Raw genomic sequence first — 25017 nt, 5'->3', positions numbered from 1 at the left:
CTCTTTTGCCTGCCTGCTCACTCTTGTGGTCAAAGGGGGAGATTCTATTAGGAAGCCCAGTTAGCTCAGTCAGTAGAGCATCAGGCTCTTACTTTGAGGGTCCAAGGTTCAAGCCCCTGGCTGGGCACTCAGCTTTTAAGTTGCCTTGTGTGCCAGGAGTCAAATGATTCCTGGTGGTGTCCAGAGCCACACAGGGATTCCCAGAAGCCACGACCATTTCCTGGAAAGGCCTCTTTCTGCTGCTTAGTCCTAGGAAGCAGGATAGAAGCCCATCTCCACAGGAGCGGGCCCAGAAAGCAGAGTCTCTGGTTGGCAGAAAGTGGGGCCAGGTACTATGATAAACCAAGGGGGGGTGAGAGCAGCAGAGAGAGGGGGAGCAGCTGGAGAGCTGTAAGTGCAGAGTTCAAGCCTGCCAGCTGAGGGCCACAGGTGTCTAGAGACTGTGACATCATCGGGTCCCATGGCGTAAAGGTCAGCTGTCAGAGTGCTGAATACTGCAAGCTGAGCTCAGATCTCAGTGGGGCTTTTGGACTTGTTGCTTCACACCTAAGCATAGGTGGAGTTTCAAGGCTTTGTCTTGCTCTTTCAAATGATGTGGGAGCCAGTCTTTTGCCTGCTTGCAGTTGTGACTTGAACGCCAGAGGAGACGTTGGATCCAGAAGGCTGGCCTTGCCTGGAGCCCTATAGGGAGGGATGTGAGCTGGATTTACTCTGAGTCCTGCAGCTGGGCTGCAGCCAGGCCTAGGAGGGAGCCCTCTTGGTTGACCTGCTGGCCCAAAGTCACTTTGGCGGTGTTGGTCTTTACCCAGGAAAGCTGAAGGGTGGGCCTGAGGGAGGGAGGCTCAATCCTCCTCCCTATTGGTCAGGGCTGGAGAGGAGGCTGTAAGAGTGGCCAGGTTGATGAGCTGGGCCTTCTAGAGTTTGGGGAGGGTGGAGTTGACTTGGGCATTGTGCTGGCAAAATGCCTCAGGGTGCTGGAGGGAGGAGGAGACCAGGGCTAGGGCTGGGAAGAGATAGCGAGAGAGCAGCAGGTTTCCTCTATTGTTTCCTGCTCTCTTTTTCTTGACTAGTTTCTCCTCTGCATGAACTTGTTCCTTTTCTTTGTGAGCCTGGCTAGCTCAGTTGGTAGAGCATCAGACTTTTAATCTGAGGGTCCAGGGTTCAAGTCCCTGGTCAGGCAATGAGCTATTCCCCAAGATCATAAAAGTCTATCACTTTGGCATCCTTCTGGGTGTCTTTTTCTCTTCAGAATTTTGCCTTTCCTAAGAAGGGCTTTTTGTGTGTGAGATTGAAGGGGAAACTTCCTGACATCCCCTCTGTCCTCGCAGGCTGGAGGAATAAAGGCCTCTGGGCATATAGCAGGTTTCTCCCAGATGGCTGCATCTCACATGGTGGAGGTGGAAGCTCTGTCTCCTTTCCTCTTTTTCTGCCTTCACGTGGCTGTGCTCATCTGGCTGGCCTGTCTGAAACAGGGTGTGGGGAATGTTTGGAGCTTTTGCTTCGTATTGAGGGCTCCCTCCTACAGCAGAGTGATGTGGGCTCCGTGGAGAGTCTGAAAGAATTGCCCCGTCAGCGTTAGGTGCTCACCCAGCGCTCGGCTTCCCTTCGTGGGAGTGGGGAGGTGGGTGGGGCTCAGCCCCCCCAGTTGGAGAGGGGTGCAGGTGGCGGGGCTGCTGACTGGGACTTGGAGGAGCGTGAAAAGTCTGCGAGAGGAGTGGAGTGGGAGGAAGAGCATGTGTCTGCAATGCCTGAGGTAGGCCTGTGACTCCCCCAGGAAGAAGGTTTTTGTGTGTGCCAGTCCCTGGGAGGCTTGGGTCCAGGCCAGGGTTGGGGCCTGAATTGTCAGGAGACCAGGGGAAGGAGAGTGCGGAATTGGTGGAGCTGGGGAGTGGAGCACCAGGAGTCTCTCACCCCGCCTTGGGAGCACTTGTGGGGACTGAGCTGTCTTTGGGTCGGGGTAGTGGTGGGACCCCAGGGGATGGGCAGCAGCAGTCTGGGGGCTCATTCACCCAGGCAAGGAAACACCCCTATGGGGGGAGAACTGACCCAGCGGTGGGCACCGGACCTGTTGGTGAGTCCCACAGTGTCCTTCGGTCTGACGTGAGACCAGAGGGCCCCTCGCCAGCGAAGAGAAAATCCGATACAGCAGCAGCAGCCTCTCTTTCAGCGACCACAGCGTGTTCGGCGGTGATTGAGGGACTGCAGCCATCAACCTTGTCATAAATACAAAGGGAAGGGTAAACCCCTTTAAAATCCCTTCTGGCCAGAGGAAAAATCCTCTCACCTGTAAAGGGTTAAGAAGCTAAAGGTAACCTCGCTGGCACCTGACCAAAATGACCAATGAGGAGACAAGATACTTTCAAAAGCTGGGAGGAGGGAGAGAAACAAAGGGTCTGTGTCTGTCTGTATACTGCTTTTGCTGGGGACAGAACAGGAATGGAGTCTTAGAACTTTTAGTAAGTAATCTAGCTAGGTATGTGTTAGTTTATGATTTCTTTAAATGGCTGAGAAAAGAACTGTGCTGAATAGAATGACTATTCCTGTCTGTGTGTCTTTTTTGTAACTTAAGGTTTTGCCTAGAGGGATTCTCTATGTTTTGAATCTAATTGCCCTGTAAGGTATCTACCATCCTGATTTTACAGAGGTGATTCCTTTACTTCTATTAAAAGTCTTCTTGTAAGAAAACTGAATGCTTTTTCATTGTTCTAAGATCCAAGGGTTTGGGTCTGTGGTCACCTATGCAAATTGGTGAGGATTTTTACCAAACCTTCCCCTTATCTCTACTGGAAATACCTTGCCTGATGCATCCCAAGACAGCATTAGCTTTTTTCATGGCCATATCACATTGGCGGCTCATAGCTATCCTTCGGTCAACCAATACTCCAAGGTCCTTCTCCTCCTCTCTTACTTCCAATTGATGTGTCCCCAGCTTATAACTAAAATTCTTCTTATTAATCCCTAAATGCATGACCTTACTTGTCTCACTATTAAATTTCATTCTATTGCTATTACTCCAGGTTACAAGGTCATCCAGATCTTCCTGTATGATATCCTGGTCCTTCTCTGAATTGGCAATACGTCCCAGCTTTGTGTAGTTCACAAACTTTATTAGTACACTCCCACTTTTTGTGCCAAGGTCAGTAATAAAAAGATTAAATAAAATTGGTCCCAAAACCGATCCCTGAGGAACTCCACTGGTAACCTCCCTCCAGCCTGACAGTTTGCCTTTCAGTATGACCCACTGTAGTCTCCCCTTTAACCACTTCCTTATCCACCTTCCAATTTTCATATTGATCCCCATCTTTTCCAATTTAACTAACAATTCCCCATGTGGCACTGTATCAAATGCCTTACTGAAATCTAGGTAAATTAGATCCACTGCGTTTCCTTTGTCTAAAAAATCTGTTTCTGTCTCAAAGAGGGAGATCGGGTTGGTTTGGCACGATCTACCTTTTGTAAAACCATGTTGTATTTTGTCCCATTTACAATTGACCTCAATGTCCTTAACTACTTTCTCCTTCAAAATTTTTTCCAAGACCTTGCATACTGCAGATATCAAACTAACGGGCCTGTAGTTACCCGGATCACTTTTTTTCCTTTCTTAAAAATAGGAACTGTGTTAGCAATTCTCTAGTCATATGGTACAACCCCTGAGTTTACTGATGCATTACAAATTCTTGCTAATGGGCTTGCAATTTCTTGTGCCAATTCCTTTAATATTCTTGGAGGAAGATTATCTGGGCCCCCAATTTAGCCCCATTAAGCTGTTCGAGTTTTTGGCTCCTACCTCGGATACGGTAATATCTATCTCCATAGCCTCATTCCCATTTCTCGTGCTATCGTTATGCCTAAGCTCCTCATTAGCCTCATTAAAGACTGAGGCAAAGTATTTGTTTAGATATTGGGCCATGCCTAGATTATCCTTGACCTGCACTCCATCCTCAGTGTTTAGTGGTCCCACTTCTTCTTTCTTTGTTTTCTTCTTATTTATATGGCTATAGAACCTTTTACTATTGGTTTTAATTCCCTTTGCAAGGTCCAACTCTCCTTGACTTTTAGCCTTTCTCACTTTATCCTTACGTGTTCTGACCTCAATAAGGTAGCTTTCCTTGCTGATCCCTCCTATCTTCCACTCCCTGTATGCTTTCTGCTTTTTCTTCATCACCTCTCAGAGATTCTTGCTCATCCAGCTTGGTCTACAACTCCTGCCTATGAATTTTCCCCCCTTTCTTGGGATGCAGGCTTCTGATAGCTTCTGCAGCTTTGATTTAAAGTAATCCCAGGCCTCCTCTGCCTTTAGATCCATAAATTCTTCAATCCAATCCACTTGCCGAACCAATTTCCTTAATTTTTGAAAGTCAGCCCTTTTGAAATCAAAAACCCTAGTTGCAGATTTATTTTTTGTTGATCCTTCTGTTCAGTTTGAACTGAATTAGCTCATGATCCCTCGAACCAAGCTTGTCCCCTACAAGCATTTCTTCCAGGAGGTCCTCACTATTCACCAAAACCAAATCTAGAATGGCACCCCCTCTTGTCGGTTCAGCAACTACTTGATGAAGGAATCCATCTAACAGCATCTAGGAAAATCTGAGCCCTATTATTATTATTAGCACTTATCCTCCAGTCTAGATCTGGGAAGTTAAGATTTCCCATTATCACACAGTTGCCATTAGTATTTACTTCATTAGAAACATTAAAGAGGTCTCTATAGATATCCAAATTAGATCCCGGCAGTCTATAGCACACCCCAAGCACTATCCCAGGGGAGGCTTTAGTAGTTTTCTTCCCCAAAGTGATTTTTGCCCAGACTCTGTCTTATCCATTCCATCGCTTCTTATTTCTTTACAATCTACCTCATCAATGATATACAATGCTACTCCACCACCTTTGCCTTTATTTCGGTCTTTCCTAAACAGCACATATCCTTCAATACCTGAACTCCAGTCATGACCACTATTCCACCATGTTTCTGTTATCCCTACAATATCTGGTTTCACTTCCTGCCCCAGTAGCTCTAGTTCCTCCATTTTGTTACCTAGGCTCCTCGCATTAGTGTACAAACATCCTAATTTTTGCTGTTTGCCCTCAATCACATTCTTTATCCGATTAGGCATTGACATTCTACCGCCAGTATGACCTATTAGACTGGTATCCACACTGCCCTTCCTCCTTATGTCCATTCTCCTACTCACAGCTGTATCCTTCATTACTTTGTTTTCTTCCCTCTCAATATTAAAATCCGGTGCGGACATTACCTGTACATCTTCCAACCATCTCCCTCAAATTCCTCGTTTAAAGCTCTCTTAATCAGCTGTGCCATCCTCCATCCGAGAAGTCTATTTCCTTCCCTACTCAGATGAAGTCCATCCGGAGAGAACAGTCCTCTGTCCATGAATGTCTCCCAGTAGCCACACTTCCCAAAGCCCTCCTTACTGCACCACTGCCTGAGCCATCTGTTGATAGTCATAATCTTGTCACACCTTTGTTGCCCACCTCTAGGATCAGGCAGAAACCCACTGAAGATCACCTGAGCCTCAATTTCCTAAAGCTTCTTCCCCAGCCTGGCATAGTCATCCTTGATACTTTCCAACGAGAATCTGTCGGTATCATCTGTTCCCACATGAAGGAAGATCAGTGGATTCACAAACACACACACACCTCCTGGTGTTGGGAGGGGAAGAGGAGAAAGGACAAAAGATGCAAGAGAAGAAGAGAAAGGAGGGAGGAATGGAGGAAAAGGTGAAATAAAAAGGACTAACCCTCATGTCCCCAGTGATTCTAAGGGACAGAATTTAGGTGCGGAATAAAATTCTGCCCCCTTAAGCTTCTGTTTTCCACGCCTAGAATTCAACTGTCACCAGATAGATCCGACTGAAGAGGTTTCAGACCTGAGGAGGTTCTTACCGTCTCAACAGGGACGTCTGTTTTCTATCAATAAATCAATGAAAGGAAAGGAGAAAACTCTACAGAGGTTCCCCCTGGTGCTCACGTACGTGACCGCTGATCCCCTCTCAGTCCTCACGGAGAGACCTCGAGAAGGAGACCCGCTGAAGTGAAGCCACAGGGGTCGCCGAGGTTTCCCTGGCCCCTCCCCGTCCTGCCTGGCTGATGTCAGTGTCTGTCTGTGAGGTCACCACCTCCCCACCACCTTTGACCAATCGGTTGAGCTCCTGCAAAAGGCCTGTGTGATGTCATAGAATCATAGAATCATAGAATATCAGGGTTGGAAGGGACCTCAGGAGGTCATCTAGTCCAACCCTCTGCTCAAAGCAGGACCAATCACCAATCAAATCATCCCAGCCAAGGCTTTGTCAAGCCTGACCTTAAAAACTTCCAAGGAAGGAGATTCTATCACCTCCCTAGGTAACACATTCCAGTGTTTCACCACCCTCCTAGTGAAAAAGTATTTCCTAATATCCAACCTAAACCTCCCCCACTGCAACTTGAGACCATTACTCCTCGTTCTGTCATCTGCTACCACTGAGAATAGACTAGAACCATCCTCTCTGGAACCACCTCTCAGGTAGTTGAAAGTAGCTATCAAATCCCCCCTCATTCTTCTCTTCTGCAGACTAAACAATCCCAGTTCCCTCAGCCTCTCCTCATAAGTCATGTGTTCCAGACCCCTAATCATTTTTGTTGCCCTTCTCTGGACTCTCTCCAATTTTTCCACATCCTTCTTGTAGTGTGGGGCCCAAAACTGGACACAGTACTCCAGATGAGGCCTCACCAATGTCGAATAGAGGGGAACGATCACGTCCCTCAATCTGCTCTCTATGCCCCTACTTATACATCCCAAAATGCCATTGGCCTTCTTGGCAACAAGGGCACACTGCTGACTCATATCCAGCTTCTCGTCCACTGTAACCCCTAGGTCCTTTTCCGCAGAACTGCTGCCGAGCCATTCGGTCCCTAGTCTGTAGCTGTGCATTGGGTTCTTCTGTCCTAAGTGCAGGACTCTGCACTTGTCCTTATTGAACCTCATCAGGTTTCTTTTGGCCCAATCCTCCAATTTGTCTAGGTCCCTCTGTATCCTATCCCTGCCCTCCAGTGTATCTACCACTCCTCCCAGTTTAGTATCATCCGCAAATTTGCTGAGAGTGCAATCCACACCATCCTCCAGATCATTTATGAAGATATTGAACAAAACCGGCCCCAGGACCGACCCCTGGGGCACTCCACTTGACACCGGCTGCCAACTAGACATGGAGCCATTGATCACTACCCATTGAGCCCGACAATCTAGCCAACTTTCTATCCACCTTATAGTGCATTCATCCAGACCATACTTCTTTAACTTGCTGACAAGAATACTGTGGGAGACCGTGTCAAAAGCTTTGCTAAAGTCAAGAAACAATACATCCACTGCCTTCCCTTCATCCACAGAATCAGTAATCTCATCATAGAAGGCGATTAGATTAGTCAGGCATGACCTTCCCTTGGTGAATCCATGCTGACTGTTCCTGATCACTTTCCTCTCGTGCAAGTGCTCCAGGATTGATTCCGTGAGGACCTGCTCCATGATTTTTCCGGGGACTGAGGTGAGGCTGACTTCCCTGTAGTTCCCAGGATCCTCCTTCTTCCCTTTTTTAAAGATGGGCACTACATTAGCCTTTTTCCAGTCATCTGGGACTTCCCCCGTTTGCCACGAGTTTTCAAAGATAATGGCCAATGGCTGTGCAATCACATCCGCCAATTCCTTTAGCACTCTCGGATGCAACTCGTCCGGCCCCGTGGACTTGTGCACGTCCAGCTTTTCTAAATAGTCCCTAACCACCTCTTTCTCCACAGAGGGCTGGCCATCTACTCCCCATGCTGTGTTGTCCAGCGCAGCAGTCTGGGAGCTGTCCTTGTTAGTGAAGACAGAGGCAAAAAAAGCATTGAGCACATTAGCTTTTTCCACATCCTCTGTCACTAGGTTGCCTCCCTCATTCAGTAAGGGGCCACACTTTCCTTGGCTTTCTTCTTGTTGCCAACATACCTGAAGAAACCCTTCTTGTTACTCTTGACATCTCTTGCTAGCTGCAGCTCCAGGTGCGATTTGGCCCTCCTGATTTCATTCCTACATCCCCGAGCAATATTTTTATACTCTTCCCTGGTCATATGTCCAACCTTCCACTTCTTGTAAGCTTCTTTTTTATGTTTAAGATCCGCTAGGATTTCACCGTTAAGCCAAGCTGGTCGCCTGCCATATTTACTATTCTTTCAACTCATCGGGATGGTTTGTCCCTGTAACCTCAACAGGGATTCCTTGAAATACAGCCAGATCTCCTGGACTCCTTTCCCCTTCATGTTAGTCCCCCAGGGGATCCTGGCCATCTGTTCCCTGAGGGAGTCGAAGTCTGCTTTCCTGAAGTCCAGGGTCCGTATCCTGCTGCTTACCTTTCTTCCCTGCGTCAGGATCCTGAACTCAACCAACTCATGGTCACTGCCTCCCAGATTCCCATCCACTTTTGCTTCCCCCACTAATTCTACCCGGTTTGTGAGCAGCAGGTCAAGAAAAGCGCCCCCCCTAGTTGGCTCGTCTAGCACTTGCACCAGGAAATTGTCCCCTACGCTTTCCAAAAACTTCCTGGATTGTCTATGCAGTTATTACAGTGGTGCCTAGAGATCAACCCAGCATGCAGTGCCATTGTGCCAGGGGCTGTACAAACACTGTAGCTCACAGTCCCTGCCCCAAAGAGCTGTCAGTCTCCATAGAGAAGCCAGCCCCAGGGTCTATAATAGACATCTCCAGTAGAATACAGACAATAGCCAGGGCCCCAGCTCAGACTCTGAGTGCCCCCCCGGACCCTCTGGCAAGGGGCATGCAGAGTGTGAGTGCGCACTGGGTGTCAAGGGGAAATGGTGGAAGATACAAGACAGCGGAGGGGATTCACATCTGCAGACCTAGCTGGCAGACCCAGCCAGCACTTCATCGTTCCCCATCCCAACCAGGGAACAACTCCTCTGGGTGGAAAACCTCACAACCCCTACGGCAGCAGCTAGCAAAATGATTCACGGCATGGTTTGGCTTCAGTGGATGTTGGCAGCAGAACCAAAGCTCATTAACACGATCTGTGAACTTGTATCTCTAAAGCTTTACAAAATCACCAGGACTTTCTTGTAAAATATTGTCCTTTTCCTTTGCGATGAGCATGTCGCTGGCAGAGGACAGCCTGGAGATCTTCTGAAATCTAACCCGTTGGAAGAGCTGGCGTGCTCAGTGCTCACCCCAAGCATTCAGGCTTGTGGAGCGGGACACCGGCGCGTGCCATGGCAAGTGCCCTAGTCATTACTGCTCCAGGTGCCCATATTTACAATTTCTATAGGTTCCAACGTTCAGACAATGCTCTGTTCTAACAACGTCTCATGCCTGTTCAAAGAACAGAAAGGTTCTATCCTGAGAGTCCCTGGCAAAACTAGTCTGCCCTCATGAACACTGACTCCTCCTGCAAAACGACCCACACACCCACTGCCCTCGGGCAATGGTCCAGGTGGAGTGTCTCTGAACATGCGAGTGACTGCAAAGGCCGCATCTCTGGCACACCTGGGGCTGCCTGCAGTAAACAGGTATCGAATGGCATTTTCTCTTATGGCTGCTAAAGACACTCAAACACAAGACTGCTATGCTTAAAGTGTTGATGATCTAGGCCGAGATTTTCAAAGGCAATTTGGCTAAATGGATCCAAAGTCCCACTGGATGTGGACAGTGATGTCCCGGAGGCTCCTGCAGATTTCCTTACACCAGCACTCATTCACTTCTCTTCTATTTACATCGCTCATTCCCATGTGTTCCTGGGAGCCCCTGACAACCAGAATGGGATATCAATGCATGGTTCGATTTCTAAAACAGTTGTGATACCAACTCTCTAATACAGGGGCTACTCCGAAGTGGGCCAGTGAGATTCCCCTGGCTATCCCTTGGCTCGGACGGGGCAGGCCAGCCATGCTGGACTGTTTGGGGTTCCCTGCGTACATGAAAGGAGGAAAGCAGGCATTCTGTGCCACACGTGATCAATCACAGCTTTTATACCTGTCTCCTGTAGAAGCCAAATTCCATGGTAATTAGAGATATGCCAGGTGGTGGCAAAGATTTTTCTCATGCTTTACAACACCTGGCAACATGAAATATTCCGAATAATCTCCATCAGCTCTTGTTTCACATGCAGCCAGCGACAGGGGTTGGCCTAAGGCCCAGGGGCAAAGGGGGAGTTTATTTCCCTGTGTTGGGGTGGAATGAAACCACTAGACGCAGCCCCTCTCACCAGGGCTGAAGAGAGCAGTTCTGAGCAGGGGGCAGCGCAGCAAGTGACACCGAGGCCGACTGATTCCACGGCAGAATTTGGCAAACCACCCCCGAGTGCGGAAGCAGCTACAGAGCCAGCAGGCTCAACCAGATGGAGGTTCGGGTCACCAAAAGCTCCCCTCTCTGCTGGGAGCTTTGGGTCCTGCCATCAGCTGGGGCACCAAGTCCCAGGGCCTCTGGCTCTTCACCAGAACTGAACTTGGAGGGTCACCCGTGGGGGTGAAAGGGACATTCGGTCCTTGGCCTGACACTACTAAAACGTGTCCATCCGTGTGGGCACCTGTCTTCTTTTAAACTTGCATAAAACAGACTGAAAGCGGGGCTGGTGCCTTGTACACCCGCTCGCAGCTCAGGCTGAGTAGATGCTGCTCAGGCAGGTTGTAAGGAGCATCTGTGGATGGCACCTGCCAGGAAGCATATGCGTTAGTTGCTTGTCACACACTTTCCCACGGGATCCCGGCCTCATCCAGTGCACAGAATGGATAGTGCTGTGGGGACAAATCAAGCTGTGGACTGAAGGAGGCTGTCGTCTGCAGGACCCCAGCCTCATGTGCTGCAGAAGTTGGAAAGTGCGCAGTGAAGGAGGCAGAGAATTTCAGGAGGAGAAAGGCTGGTCCCATGGTTTAGACAGATGAATGCTGCCCTGGTAAACTGGATTTTCTCCCTGCCTCTGCCCCAGAGTTCTTATGTTATGTTTGGCAAGTCATGTAAACCAAAATTTTCACAAGTGGCCACTGTGTTCATTTTCTGGATACCCAATTTCCTCCATTAGAAGGAGCTATGCAGCTGGAGGGAAAGCAGGACAAAGTATAGCAGCTATACGGGCATCTATATGGGTAGAAATATTGGGGGGAAAGAATTAAATGTTTGATCATGTAACATTATTGTATTAATATTTAGTTACCTCAGAACAAAGTATTCACAATTTCCAAGCTGAAGTGGGGAAGGCTTCACAGCCCTCAAATGGCATCCCCCTAGTTACAAAAATGAAAGAAAGACATTGAAGCTGTATCTTAAAATGCATGGAGCATGAAAGAAATGGTGCCTCTGGACCCCAGAGATCAGCAACTGAGAATTAGATGTGAGCAAACCAAAACTCACTCACTCACTCAGATATCTATCTATCTAATCTGATTGTTTTATGGCCATGTGCATTTATTTGTCTGTTTTAGGGCTGGTCAACACTTAAAATTCAGATTGACCTAGCTATGTCTTGGGGGGGCGGGGGGGAATTCACCCACCCGAGCGCCGTAGCTAAGCCGACCTAGCTCCTGGTGTAGACATGGTGAGGGGTGACAGCAGAATTCTTCTATCAACCTAGCTACGGCCACTTGGAGAAGTGGATTCCCACCATCGCGGTAACCCCCATCTCTCAATGCAGGAAGTGTCTACACTCTAGCGCTACAGCTGCAGCGATATGTGTTGTTGTCGCACCCATAGCATAGCCAGGCCCTGAGGATGTTGGTCTCTTTGAATAAGTGACACCCCAAGAGGAGCCCCTGTCGCTTTGGAGTCACTGTTACTTTCCCGAGAGCAGGTTCTGTCAGTGATGTGACCCCCCAGCTAGGCACTGCCAATAGAAAGGCTTTTGAGGACAACAGATGATCCCAGCTTTTTTGAAGTGTTCAAAGCCCACTGGGACAATCCTCTTCACTTCACCGGTCATGATGCTGGGAGCCCCGGGGGCCTGCTTGTCCCTCCACTTGCTGCACGTGGGCAAAGAGGTCAGAAACTAAAAAAACCCGGCTGAGGAACCTTTCTGCCTGGTGTAGAGCCAGACTTCCAGGCTTGGGAGTTCTGCTTTGATTCCTTCATTTCAAACACCAAATGCAGATTTGGTCATGCAGGGGGGAGCTTGCAAAATACCATGGATGGAAAGAATCTTTTGTGAGTCCTACAAGGACAACAGCACGGCTCTTAGCCCCTTTTGCTGAGAGACCCCGAAGTTACGCCGTGTGCTGTTGCAGCCCATTCTAGGGACCCCAGGGGACTGTTCAGTTTTACATACAACCATGTGCAACCATGAGCTGCCTGAACTCTCCAGCAGCCTGGGAGGCCTGAGCTACCTGCCAAGACCTGGCAGAATTGGCAGCAGAGAGGAATTGTTGTGCCCAGGCACGGAGAAGATGGTTTGTTTCCAACACAAGCACGGCAGCGCAGGGACTGACAGCAGCATGCTGCGCCTGCAAGGGGGAGTGGGGCTAGTGCTTTGAAGTCGGCTCATTATATATCCAGTTGCACGCGCTCAATAAATTCTATCCAGTGCAGCTCAAGAAGCAGACCCTACCTAGGAGGCTGGCCAAAGCGTGCCGGGCAATACGTGGCTGGAGAACTTTTCTCTCCTAGAGACTCTGCCTCTCTTGTTACCTTCCTGCTCCAGGCCAACAGCACTTTTTATTCTGCACCAAGGCAACTCTATGCCATGGGTGGAAACAGGCCCAGAGCCGCCCCCTGCTCACTTTGCATTGCTCTAAAGAGAGGGGATTCCCACCTGGGGCCCAAGCAGCCAGTCCCCTTTGTGCGGAGCCTGGAACGAGGTCACTTGGGAGCGACTGCTCTCGCTGGGCCACCTCTTCCCCTGCCGTGTGGAGCGGGTCCGACAGGGACGTGTTTCCAGGGCAAACGGTGACTTTTGGTTGCCACACTGAACATTTTCATTGCAAACCCAAAAGGTTTTGGGTGGAAAGTTTTCAATTTGGGGTTTTCCATTTTTTTCTGAAAAAATTAACGTTTGTGTGGAAAGCATTTAACGGAAAATGAACTTTTCCATCAAAAATAGCTTCTACAGAAAAATGTTGATGGGTCCTATTGACGTGGGCTAAATCTGCTTCCATTGCCCCAGTCAATGGTGCGGCATGCGCACTGCCGGGCCTGTCCCTCCGGCAGAGTTCATATGGGGAGGGGGAGGAATTGGGTGCCCCACCCCATCTCTGCCATAGCTGTATCTCCGGCTGAGGCCTCTGGGGATCCCGGCTTGTCGGGCTTCCAGCTGAACCCAAATAGGCAGCTGCCAGGCTGCTAGGCAGGCTCCCACTCTCGGCTCACCTCCGACTGCTCTAAGGACTGGAAAGCCGGAAGCAGGGGCTGCCCTGCAGGCTGCTGGTGGGTTTGGACCTGTGAGGGAGACACAGTGTGTGTGTCGGCTTCACTTGCATCGCCAGCACCAGCCATTGTCCCCATTTCCCAGCCTGGAGCCAAGCCGGTTTCGCCAGGAAACCCCCGTTCAGAGCTGCAGTGCTCCTTTGGGGAGCCTGGCCAGGCCGTCTCTCCCTGGAGTCCATCGGTTAGTTCTCTCGGGCCCATGTGTGTGCGGTGCCCCCCGTGCACATAGGGTAACCCTACATCGGTTGGGACGCCCTTTGTCCCAATATCGGGGCCGTCCGGACCGCAGCCGCGGTGCCGTCGCTCACTGCTTCCTGGGGCAGCTCTCGGTGCCCGCCCGCCGGCAGGAGAGCCGCGTGCTGCAGGGGCGGGGCATGCAGGCGCCGGGAGCGGGCAGAGAGCCCCCCGCCCCCCCCACCTGACCTGACCCGTGACCCTTGGTGCCAGAGGGACCAGCCTGCCAGATGGTTCCCGGGACGGGAGCCGCCCCATGTAAGCACCGCTGGGACTCCCCACCTCGCCCCCCGGCTGGTCCCTCTGGCTCTTAGGGTCAGGGCGGGGGGCAAAGGGGCCTCTGCGCGCTGCCGGCACCTGCAAGCCCCGCTCGGCGGCTCTGGTGGCTCCCGTTGGCGCTTTCCCAGGCAGTGGGAGCCACGGAGCTCGCGCTTGTGGGGGGGGGCAGCACGTGGAGAGTCTGGAGACCCCCCTCGCCGCTCTGACCCTAGGGGCCAGAGACCGCCCGGCAGGGCTGGTGAGTGCGGCCAGGGAAGGGGGGCAGGGTGTGAAGGTGTGTGGGGGGTGCTGGGCTGTGAGGGTGGGGAGGTTTGTGTGTTTTGGGGGGCTAGGCAGTGGGGGCCTGTTGGGGGGTGCTGGGCAGTGGGGGAGAGCTGTGTGTGTCAGGGCACTGGGCAGTGCGGTCTGTGGGGGGCATTGTGTAGTTGTGGTGATGGGGCTGTGGGGAAGGGCGCTGGGAAGGAGGAGAATGTGTGTGTATTGGGACACGAGCGAGTCGGGGGTTCTGGGTGGGGTGCTGGGCAGCTGTGGTGGGGCCGTGGGCAGGGGGGCGCTGGGCGGGGTGTGTGTGTGCACAGCACTGTGCGTTTGTGGTGGAAGGGTTGTGGGGGGCTCTGGGCATTGTGGATCCAGGGGCGCTGGGCAGGGGAGCTGTGTGGCGCAGCGTGGGCCCACCCCCAGCAGGAAGGGGCACGCTGGTAGCACAGGGCCCGGCAGACCAGTGTGCCCTGGCTCCGGTCGGGGCTGTGCACCTGTGTCTGTCTCTCCCCCCCCGACCCGGTCGCCCAAAGTGTCCTGATATTTCACTCTTGTGAGCTGGTCACCCTAAGGGCGCTTGCCGCACGTCTGCCGGGAGAGCTCAGGAGCGAAAGCTGGGGCTGCCGAGAGCTGGGTGCCCTCGTCCTGTGGAGAGGCTGGATGGACGTGGCGGGGGGAGGCCAGAGGGATCCTCGCTGTGCTGCTACCAGGACAGTCAGATGGACCTTTTCCCTCTCTCTTCGGGGGGCAGAATGGACCCCTCTTCTCCAGCCAGCTGGGCTGCCGCCTTCCCCTCTGCCATGCGTTCATCAGGGAAACCAACGACTTCTGCGTGGCGACCAGTGCTTGGGGCATAGATACCAGATGTGGCAGCCGGATCCCACCCCGGGCCAGGATGTGTGTGTTAAAAGGCCCCATCGTTGCAGTGGGCAGCATGCCAAGGGTATGAGTTGGCTCAGTGTGGTTACGTAATGGATTCGGCCACGGCACCTCCCCATCCCAGGGCAGTCCCATCAGAGAGCCTGAGAACCAGGATTCCTGGTGTGACATTCCCCTCCTGCAAGGACAGGGGCTGGAGCAGGGGGGAGTCGGGGCACGGCCAGGGGCAGAGGGGGGGTCGACCACCCACCGGCGCCAGCAGAAGTTGGCGCCTATGCCATCTTCAGGTGGGTTGGAACCATCAGCCTTTCAGCTACCAGCCAAAGTTGATAACCACAGACTCAGGTAACTGCCCACTTCCCAGGTTTGTTTCGGCAGCACCTACAGGGGTGCAACTGGCGAGGGCAGGGGGGATGCACTGCTGGGGTTGTGAGTCCAGGCCTCGCCCACAGCATCAGCGTTCATGGGCCATGTCACTCCCCCACTGACTTTCTCTCATTCACCTAGAAAATGTCATACGAGGGTGATGGCAATAAATTCTCAACGCTGAACTGCGGCGGTTGGCCCCTAGATTGGGATCAGGATGGGTCTGAAAAGAAAAAGCTCCAAGAGTATAAAAACAGCCAGTCTCCAGGGGCAGGTATGGTACAACTCCTTCACAGGGAGCCATTGGTGGGAGGGGGTTTCCCTTCCCCTGTCAAATGTCCTGAGAGGTATTTTAAGATGAAGACAACACCCTGGTTCGCAGTTGACTGGCACGTCCTGGGTTAAAGAAAGAAAGGGCCCTAGGGTTCAGAGTCTGAAGTGTTTGTGTCCCCAGCCCTGTCACTGTCTGACCCCGCTTCAGCTGGGAGCAGGTTTGTACGTTGCTGTGGGGAACACAGACCCCCGGAGAGCAGTGGCAGCTGTTTCCATGGCAGAGAGCCTGGCCCTTAGGAGACGGGAAATGCAGCCTGGAGCCGAGGGGGAGGCAGCAGCTGCAGTTCCCACTCCTCGGGGACAGGCCTGTCAGCCAACAGACACTTCTCACCAGCCACAGCTAAGGGTGTTGGGTTCCTCTGGTGGGAGTGTGGCGCAGCCGTTCGTTTTCCTGTTCACACTCCTCTGCGGTGTGAAAATCAGGGAGGGGAGGCAGAAGCCCCACTTCCCTCCCTAAATGACGTCCAGTAGGGGAAGCAGGACAACAGGGTGGGGTGGCAAGTGGTGGCCAGACTCTCGCCACCAGGGTCTCGTCTAGCTCAGGGTCCAGCTCAACTTCCTCCCTGCACCACTGGCCCCCAGGCCACTTCTGCCACCAGGTCAACCTAGGAACTGAGGCGGGAATGGGGTGAGGAAGCAAGTCAAGCTGAGCAAGGCAGGCAAAAGCAAGTCTTGCCTTCATGGGCCGCTCACAACAAGGACCTTTTTCTGTGCTAAGGCTGACAAAAACATCCCGGACAGAGCAGCAGCAGGCCAAAGGAGAGCTATGCAGCTGCCGAAGTAGCTCAGTTGGGAGAGCGTTAGACTGAAGATCTAAAGGTCCCTGGTTCAATCCCGGGCTTTGGCAGGTCCTTTCATCCCACTTTGTGCAGAGGTGGCTTGTTTTCTGGAGCACAGCAGCTTTCCCTGATACAGTGTCCAGTCCAAAATATCAGCCCCCCAGTTCAAAAATGCTATCTTAGGATGTAAACAGGAGGCTTCCTGCACTGGGACCCCTGACAGAGAGCTCAGTGCGAGGTGTAACAGCTGCTGACACTGAGGGTCCTGGGCTAAATCCACTTGCAGGTGGAAGTGTTTCAATTTATTTCATTGACAATGAGTAAGGCGACGATTTAATCACAGATATTTTTTCGTAAATGTCATAGGCAGGTCACAGGCAAGAAACAAAAAATCATTGCCCGTGACCTGTCCATGACTTATACCATAGATACCCCTCATTGAATCTTGCAGGGAGGGGATCCCAGGGAGACTTCAGCACCAGCTGTGGGGGAAGGGAGTCTGGGGAGGCCCATAGCACCAGCTACCAGGGGAGAAGCCCTGGGGTCCGGCTGCCACTGCAGGGGGGAGCCCCAGGGGCTGAGCAGCTGCTCCCACTGCCCCCAGGACAGCTGCCGGGAGCCACTGAGCTGCGGCGGCTCCCGCCGCCCCCAGGACCACTGCTCAAATGGTCTCCAGGGCCAGCTGCATTGGCCGCTCCTCTGGTGGTCCCTGGGCCAGCTGCTTGGGCGGCCCTGGACTCAGCCACACTGGCCGCTGCAGAAGTCACGGAGGTCACAGGAAGTCACAGAATCTGTCACTTCCACAACCTCCCTGACGGTCACGGATCCTTAATAATGAGACAGGGAACTGTGTGTTTCATTGTAAATCCACCTCTACCTGCAGCCCCCGCTCTCCCAGCCCTGGGATCCCCATTCACTGCTCTGCTGGTGCCCCTCACTCCCAACCCGCAGCCCCCGCTGTCCCAGCCTTGGGATCCCCAGTCACTGCTCTGCTGGTGCCCCTCACTCCCGACCCGCAGCCCCCGCTCTCCCAGCCCTGGGATCCCCAGTCACTGCTCTGCTGGTGCCCCTCACTCCCAACCCGCAGCCCCCGCTGTCCCAGCCTTGGGATCCCCAGTCACTGCTCTGCTGGTGCCCCTCACTCCCAACCCGCAGCCCCCGCTGTCCCAGCCTTGGGATCCCCAGTCACTGCTCTGCCGGTGCCCCTCACTCCCAACCCGCAGCCCCTGCTCTCCCAGCCTTGGGATCCCCAGTCACTGCTCTGCCGGTGCCCCTCACTCCCGACCCGCATGACCTGCTATCTCAGCCCTGGGCTCCCCCCACACCTCTGCAGTCTATATGGTCTATGGAAATATGCTTGTAAGTGTGAATATGATGTAACTGGATTATGCTTTATGCAAAAACGTCTCTGGTAAGGTCTCATTACAAGGCTTATCATCTCCTGAGTGTGGTCATCCTATCTGTATCATTCTTGTACACGCGTCATTCTTGTGTCTGAGGCTAGAAATATGAAGTATGACTCTGAAGTCCTGTTGTAATTATGGACAGTGTGGGCCGTTGATGCTGGTTTGGAAGCTTGATGGCTCCCACTAACTGGGACAATGGCTTGTCAATGGCTCTGGTCACCTGGTGCGGGCTAGCCCTGGAACAATGGAGACAAGGGGGCTCACAGGACATGGGACATGTCCGGAAGTCGCGGCCACAGGAAGTGCGGGCTGCTCTCAGGACGCCATGAGGAGAAGGTCAGAGGCCCCCAAGGGGCTGGCGGAGGGTGAGGTGGGCGGAGCGGGTCCCTCTCCCGTCCTCAGCCACGTGTCGCCCGCGCCACAAGCAGCCCGGCACCGCCCCCGGTCCGAGTCTGCGACCCCGACCCCTCCCCCCCGCGCACTCCCTCAGCCCCCCCCAACTCCTCCCACAGTCCCCCCTCCCAGCCATTAGCCCCCGACACCCCTCCAGCCCCCCGCGGGCCCCTCCAGCCCCCAGCCCCCCCAGCCCCGCCCTCCATCCAGGAGATCCCTCAGACCCCACTCCCCAAACTCCCCCCTAGTTCACCCCAACCCTTTTCCTCATTCCTCGGCCCCCAGCGTCCCCCGAAATGTGCTGCCGCCCCCAACCTCCTCCCCCGTCCTCAGCACCCCACCCCCAAAGGACTCCCACCCCTTTCCCCATTGCTGGCCCCCACTTTCCCGTCACCCCTCCCCCAGTCCATCCCCAGTATGCCAGGTTCCTCATCTCCAATCTCTGCTACCCCCCAACATGCTGGGTTCCCCTTTCCAGCCACCGTGGGGCCCTCAATCACGCCCCCACCCGTCCCTCTGGGGTCTCTAAATCCCCTATTCCCACAGTGCACCTTGGTAACCCTTCCCTCCTCTACCTCGAATCCCCCTATTCCCTTCCCTTGGGTCCTCCTGGACACCTCAGCCCCACAGTCTGCCCCCCACATATATCCTGGTCACTCATTCACACGCTGAGCTAGTCCTTCAGCCCCCACAGTCCACCAGACTTCACCATCCATGAGCCCCGTGGCCCTGTGGCCGGGAAGGGGGGGGAAGCTCCCAATGTGGCTGGGCTGGGTGTGAGTGTGAATCTTTTCCTGTCTGGTGTGTGCTGGGCTCACAAACACTCTTTGCTCCCTCAGGGTGGGGTGTGGTTTTCGGCCGAAGGTGACACCGTTTGGGAGCCCTGTGGATGCGATGGAGTGTCTGGAATGGGGCGTGGGAAGGAGAAGAGCAATATGAAGATGGCATCTAAGATGAGGCCAGGTGCCTTCTGTGGAGGGAGACATGGTGGACAATGCCAAGGATTGGGGAGACAACCAGGTGTGAGCCCAGGGTGCAGAGAGCTGGGGGAGGGTGTCTGTGTCTGTAACTCTTCCCTGCCCTCTCTCACAGATGGAGTCCAAGAGGGATAGGAAGGAGAGGACGAGCGCCCCAGTACTCAAGAATAATAAGGTGTATCCTAGCTGGGCCTGGGGCCCTGTGGGGTTCAGACCAGTGGAAGGGACAAGAGTCTCCTGTGCAGAGTGACGATTTTGGGTGCAGGTGCACTGGGGTGCTTCTAATTGTAGCTCCCAGAACATCAGGGGAAGGGGGTTCAGGGTAGAGCCCTGGGGTGTGGGAGATGCAAGAAGCAGAGCCCTGCCATCAGGGCAGAGTGTGACGATAACTTTTGTTTTTCCTTCTTGCGTTGTGTTTGGCACCAAGGGAAAAGAGGTGTGTAAGTGTGTGTGTGTATGTTGGAGGGTGAGGGGGGCGGGGATAGAGTCCGTCCTGGTGCAGAGATGGAAAGCGAGCGAGAGCGCAAGCACTGTTAATGCCAGGCAAGACCTGTTGAGCTGGGAGTTGAGCAGCTGTCTCTGTCTGTGAGAGGAGTGCTTGGTTTGGGGACTGCTCATCTCTCTTGGTGGGAGTGGTGTGTCCAAGCCCAGCAGGAGGTTGGATCCAGGAGGGTGACTCCAGGTGCTGAGTTACTTTAATTTCTCCTATTCCCCCTCTCTCTCTGTCTTGTTTTCTGTGTTGGACAACGCACCTTCTCTCTCTCTTTTTACTGCCTCCTACCACAGGCCATGGGCAGGAGAAGTGCGCATTGATCCCCACAGGCTTGGTCTCGAGAGCCTGCACCATCTAGCAGGAGGGAAGAGAATCATAGCGGGTCCTGGAGGCGACAGTGGGGGAGGTGGGGTGACTGGCCACGCAGCCCTTTGGCTCTGTCTCTTTTCATCGCGTGGGGCTGCTCCAGAGCATGTGGGAGACGGAGGGAGGCCGAGCTCTCGCACACCAGTAGAGCTGTGGGCAGGGCTGCCTCACTCATCGGTTATTTCCTGCGCTTGCAGATGAGTCGCCCAGGAGCCCCAGGCAGAGGAGAAGCTGGACGAAGTGGAGCTGAGCAGGCTGGACATCCCGGTAAGCAGAGATGAACAGTCCTGAGCTTTCTGCCTTTCCCACACTGGGTGTGAGTCAGCGGTGACGGCACTCTCTTCCTCAGCTCTTCCCAGGTTAGTTTTCTTCAGAGGCCGTGAGCTGCGCGTGGTATTAAGGGCAGGGGAAGAGACAATAGTCTCCTGTGCAGAGTGACTCCTTTGGGTGCAGGTGCAGAGAGGGGATTTCTAATTGTATCTGTAATGGCATAATGGGAGGAGGGTTGAAGCCAGAGCCCTGGGGTGCGGGAGGAGCGAGAAGCGGAGCCTCGCCACCATTGCTTTTTCTTTCCCTCTTGTGTTGTGTTTAATACCAAGGGGAAGGAAGTCATGAGGACGGAGTCCAGCCCCGAGGTGAGATGGAAAGTGCGCGAAAGCAGTGAGAGCGCGAATCCTGTTGATGCCAGGCAAGACCTGTCCAGCTGGGAGCGAAGCAGCTGTCGCTGTGAGTGAGGTAAGTGTCTGGTTTGGGGAGGGCTCTCGTCACAGCCCCCCTGGCTCCAAGCGGGGACTTCCCGTTAGCTGGTGTGGGTTTCCTGCCTAGCTGTGGCTTCAAGGGAGATGATGTTGCCATTTGCGGGGGCTGATCATCTCTCTGGCCAGGAGTGGGGTGTGCTCCCCAGGAGAAGGTTGGATCCCTGAGGGTGATTCCCTGTTCTGAGTTTCTTTCCTTCCTCCTAGGTTTCTCTCTCTCTCTCTGTCTTCTCTACTGTGTTGGCCAATTCACACTCAAACTCTCTCTCTCCTTTCATGAACACCTATCATGTTCAGTTGCCTACATCCTCTTCCTCTGCTCCCCCCTCCCAGTCTCCTCTGGGCTCGGCTGGGTCTATCTGCCTATGGGCATGGTCTCTGCCCTACTGGGAAGGATGCGTACTGCCTGCCAGGCTACGGGGGTTGCTCCTCCCACTCCCTATCTTCTTAGAGAGTCTGGGGAGACTTCATTGGTGTAACTGGGTCACAGCGTGAGTGGCCAGTCATGCCTTTTGGGCTCTGGGGTCTGAGACGGAGACGGGTGGCTCGCTCTCTTTGGGCAACTTTGGGCACAGGAGAAGTGGGGCTGGGATTAGAGATGCCAAGAACCCCCCTAATCACTCTCTAGTTCCATTACTACATCACCCAAAAGCCTCGCTCAGGGTCCACGCCCAGTGCTGGGTTTCTGATTAACCTTTGGTGGGCCCGGTGCCAACATATTTGTGGGCGCCCCATGGGGGCAATGGAGCATGGCGCGGGGGGGGGGGGGTCTGTCCTCAGAGCGAGGGGTCAGTCAGGGGCAATATGGCATGGCAGGGGCAGCCCCGCTCCACCCAGAACGAGGGCACTATTTACGAACCAGCAGTTGCCAGATGCACAATGGCCCACCCAGCCCTGTGCTGCCAGCGTGCCCCTTCTCCTTGGGGGTGGGCCCATACTGTGCCACACAGCCCCCCTGCCCAACACTTGAACATCCCCTCTCCAATTCCCTATGGCCAAAGCCCCCCCAGACCCGCTGTGCCCAGCGCGCCCCCTCTCCAGACCCTGCAAAATATGCACAGCGCCCAGCACACCACAACTGTCCAGCACCCCCAACAGAACCCCCACTCCCTAGTGCCCCAACACACACGTCCCCTGCCCCCTCACAGCCCAGCATCCCCCGGCTCCAGGTCCTCTAGTGACCCACTCCCCCAAGCCCTGCCTCCTGGCCCCACTCACTGGCCCTGCTGGGAGGTGACTGTGTCAGCCGGGCTGAACCGCCAGAGCTGGACCTGGGGCGGGGAATCGCTCTGGCCCCTCGGAAATGGTGCAATCAGCCAGTCCAGGGCCTGCCCCTGCCGGGCTCCATCAGGACCCATTGCCTGGAGGGGCCCAGCCAAGCCCCTCCCCCCACACTGCCCTCCCCCAACCAGCCGAGACTGGCCAGGCTTCTGCATTAGTCCCAGGCAGCTCAGCTCTGGGGAGACAGGTGGGGCCCGACAGGCCTGCAGCTGGAGGTGCACTGGGGTCTTGCCAGGGGACAGAAAGAAGCTGGCAGGGGGGCCACAGGGTGGAGAGGAGCCCTTGGCCGTCCACGGAGCAGGCTGAGAGGAATAAATGGTGGGCGGGGGTGGGGAGCCAGTGGGGTCTCGGGGTGCAGTGCAAGTGGAGCAGGCCAGGACCCCTTCTGAGCATGGGCCCGGCTCCATGGAGCCACTGGTGGTCTTGTTAACCTGGCACTGCCCATGTTTCGAAGGGGCCGCGGCCCAGCCCCTTCCACTTGCCACGTGCCCTCAGGTCCCCCTGCCCGCTGGCTCGTCTCCCCTCCCCCCGTCCACTGCTCGCTCCTCTCAGCTGGCCAGGCCCAGGGCTCCTCTCCACCCCCTTCCCCCCGCCACTGCTGGGGCCTCTCCGCCGCGGGTGGTGGGAGCTCTACGGCGAAGGCTCTTTTTTCGGGCACTAGCTCTCTCAGCTCAGGGCATGGGGCTCCCACTGGTGTCTCTAGACTTCGTCCTCTGCCCCGTCTCTCCGAACTCCCCAAGTCTTGTGGAAACGAGCCTGCTCCTCTCGCAGGTGGCTGACAAAGGAGGCTCTGGCCCGGTGAGGCTCTGGCGTTGTGCAGAGCACGGTGCAGCAGGGAGTTAACACTAGGGCCGTAGTTCTTCCTTCCCAGAAACAGGACGTACGTGTGGAAAATGGGGCAGCTCCCCCAGCCCCCCCGGGGCAGCCCAAGGTCAGTGTTTGTCAACAGGGAGCAGCAGGAACTCCTACCCCTGCATGGGCTGGGATGGATACCTGGCTGTCCTGGGCCCCTAGGGGTGTGAGAGCAAAGGGAAGGTTTGTTTGTGGATTTTCCCCTTCGGGGAACCGAAGGAGCTTTTTCTCTGAGAGCTGCATGGGAGGAAGTGAAGGCTCAACCCTGGGCTGGAGGCTGGCAGCGATATTCTGTTCAGGGCTGGTGGGGGGAAGCTCCCCGCAGTGAGGCTTAGAGGCTCTCTGCTAAAATCTGGCCTGGAAGGATATTTGTTCAGTGCTGGTTGATTGGCTGTAGGAGCTGTGTCTGGGGAGTTCCCACAGAACTGCCCGGGGGAATTCCCTCAGGAATATGGGGTGCTGGGCAGTTGTAGGGGGGCTGTGAGAGGGGCAGTGGGGGGTTCTGGGCATAGGGATCTGTGGGCCAGATCTCTGGGTGAGGGGGCACTGGGCATGGGAGTTCCTGGGCATAAGGGGGTGGGCGTAGTGGGAAGGGGAGGTGGTATGGCAGAGCACGCTGGCAGCGGACGGCTGGATGGGCCAGTATGTGTCTGGCAGCTGTGGGTTTACAAACAGTGCCCTCGTATAGGGCTGCGCAGACCGGAGCTGTGCCCGTCGTCCCCGACCCCCACCCCCCGCCAACCCCTCACTCTGGGGATCAGCCCCCCCTCATGCCATGCCCCTTTCCCCCATGGGTCCCACAAAAGGTTAATCCGGCCCTGTCCACACCTCCTTGTGCTGGGCACTGCACGGACACCCAGAGGGCCGGCAGGATGCATGAGGAGATTGCCTCACACACTCATCTGATAGATGAAGGGCTGTATGTGGCATACAGTGGGGCTGGAAGAGGGTTGAGGTTTTGCTAGACAGCGAGACAGATGGAGAGCTGCAGGGACGGGTGGTGACGTCACGGGCCAGAGGTGTGATGGGTTCAGCTCATGGCCCTGTCATCTCCTGCCCCCATCTGCCCTGGACTCTGCCCCGTCTCTTGCAGGCAGCACTCAGCAGAGTCAGGCCCTGTAGCGTTACACTGGTGCCTCCATCCCGTGCGTACACCTGTGCACAGGGTGCTCCTGGAGAGCTCAGGCCTGGACAAGCCAGCGGGCTCACGGCTGCTGAACCAGCTCCTCCAAAGACTGCCCCAGATCTCCCCCCCCTTGGGCAGCAAGACCCTGGCTGGAGGGGCTCCTTGTCCCTCCTTCCACCCAAAGCAGCCTGCTCGGCAGAGAGACTGAGGTCACCTGCCTCTGCCCAGCCTCTAGCTGGAGCTGCTCCAGCCCCGAATTGCTGGTCTCCCAGCCTGGCTGGAGTTGGTGTGATGTCCTCGCGGAGTCAGTTCTTTTCCCTGATAGATTATGATTTTCCCCTCTGCAGTTAGTTGGTCTTTCTCTGCCTCCCCAGAACCCTTCTCCAGCGTCTATCATTGCTTCCCCTAAGAGCTGCTTCCCCTTTTGGGTCTCTGTTCTGGGGTCTCTGCTGTCATCGGGGACACTGCTCTGGCTATGGGCAGGTGCTCAGCAAGGTGAGGGTTGTAACTCAGAGCTTTCGCCATCAGAAATTTAATTAAAATTAACCTTTTCCTCATTCCTTAAAGTGCAGAGTAACACACAGGCACACACCTGCTCACCAGGGGTATGTGTGGGTTGGTGTCAGGGTGCAGGGTCCCCTGGTGCCCAGGTGGGGCAGTGCATGGTGAATATCGCTCCTGTTGGGGCACTGACCCCTGCTGGCCAGGTGGGATAGTGCCCTATGTGTATCTCCCCCCCAGCACTGTGATAGTGACCCCTGCTGGCCAGGCACGGGAGTGCCCTGTAGGTGCCTTCTTGTTGGAGCAGTGACTCCTGGTGGCCAGGTGCGGCAATGCCTGGCATGTATCC

The 25017-nt window shown here is 54.5% G+C and overlaps 1 protein-coding gene and 2 non-coding genes across 3 annotated transcripts in view; 2 read left to right on the top strand and 1 right to left on the bottom strand.

Annotated features, from left to right (window-relative positions):
• The window catches only part of LOC102930774 (class I histocompatibility antigen, F10 alpha chain), a 1343638-nt gene that overhangs the window by 494634 nt on the left and 823987 nt on the right, over positions 1-25017 (bottom strand). The window lies entirely within an intron of this gene.
• TRNAK-UUU lies at positions 1108-1180 on the top strand. Its single transcript has one exon. It is a non-coding gene; the product is annotated as a tRNA-Lys (tRNA).
• Positions 16514-16586, top strand: TRNAF-GAA. The gene has a single exon. It is a non-coding gene; the product is annotated as a tRNA-Phe (tRNA).

Source organism: Chelonia mydas, chromosome 4, assembly GCF_015237465.2.
Source record: "Chelonia mydas isolate rCheMyd1 chromosome 4, rCheMyd1.pri.v2, whole genome shotgun sequence".
NCBI classification, from domain to species: Eukaryota; Metazoa; Chordata; order Testudines; family Cheloniidae; genus Chelonia; species Chelonia mydas.
Note: the sequence above shows the minus strand (reverse complement) of the source record. Positions and strands in the feature narration are given on the sequence as shown.